This window comes from Branchiostoma belcheri, unplaced genomic scaffold (assembly GCF_001625305.1).
Source record: "Branchiostoma belcheri isolate BF01 breed outbred unplaced genomic scaffold, Haploidv18h27 scaffold100, whole genome shotgun sequence".
Taxonomy (NCBI): domain Eukaryota; kingdom Metazoa; phylum Chordata; class Leptocardii; order Amphioxiformes; family Branchiostomatidae; genus Branchiostoma; species Branchiostoma belcheri.
In genome coordinates this window covers 1151622-1152340 of record NW_017802381.1, presented here as the reverse complement: position 1 = coordinate 1152340, position 719 = coordinate 1151622, and positions in this window count along the sequence as shown.

The window sequence follows — 719 nt, the reverse complement described above, 5'->3', positions numbered from 1 at the left end:
TTTTGGTCCCCTTGGCGGCCGGTTTCTGTCAGGGACCCGTCCGGTGCCCGGTCAGTCTCCCGTCTTTACCCGTGCGGCTTGCGGTAGGGTTCCGACCGGCTCTTACAGTTCGGCCGGGTAGCTGTCAGGTCTCTGGCGGGGTCCAGGGAGGATCCTGGCGCGTCCCTGGCGGGATCCCGTCGTGTTTGTAAGCCGGTATATATATATAATTAAGCGCTACACTGCCTGCCATCATTGCGACTTTAAATAGATGTTTCACGACCCCCTACAACGTGTACGCCCATCCATCGAGAAAAGTCCGGAGCAAGTGCCTTTTTGATGAATGCCCTCTACTTCTTGACACATTTCAATGTATCCATAATGTTATATAATAACAGCAAATTTAGATATTACAGTCTAGTCTGTATGTAACACTTCTGTTTAATTCTATCTAGAGCCAGACAGCCCTTGCCAGCAGGCCTAAAACTCGCCATTACCCTACGTTTCCTGGCGACCGGCAACAGCTACCGATCCTTGGAGTTTCCCTTAAGGGTAGCCCACATGCAACATAATATCACTGTTCTGAAGTACATGTATGCCGGGCTATCGTCTCGGCTGTTTTCCACTGCCCATCGGCATTCCGACACACAAGTATACGGTGTAACACACACAAGTACACGGTGTAACACACGCGTGTTGAACTGTGCGACGTAGTCTGAACAAGGAGTTTACATATGTCA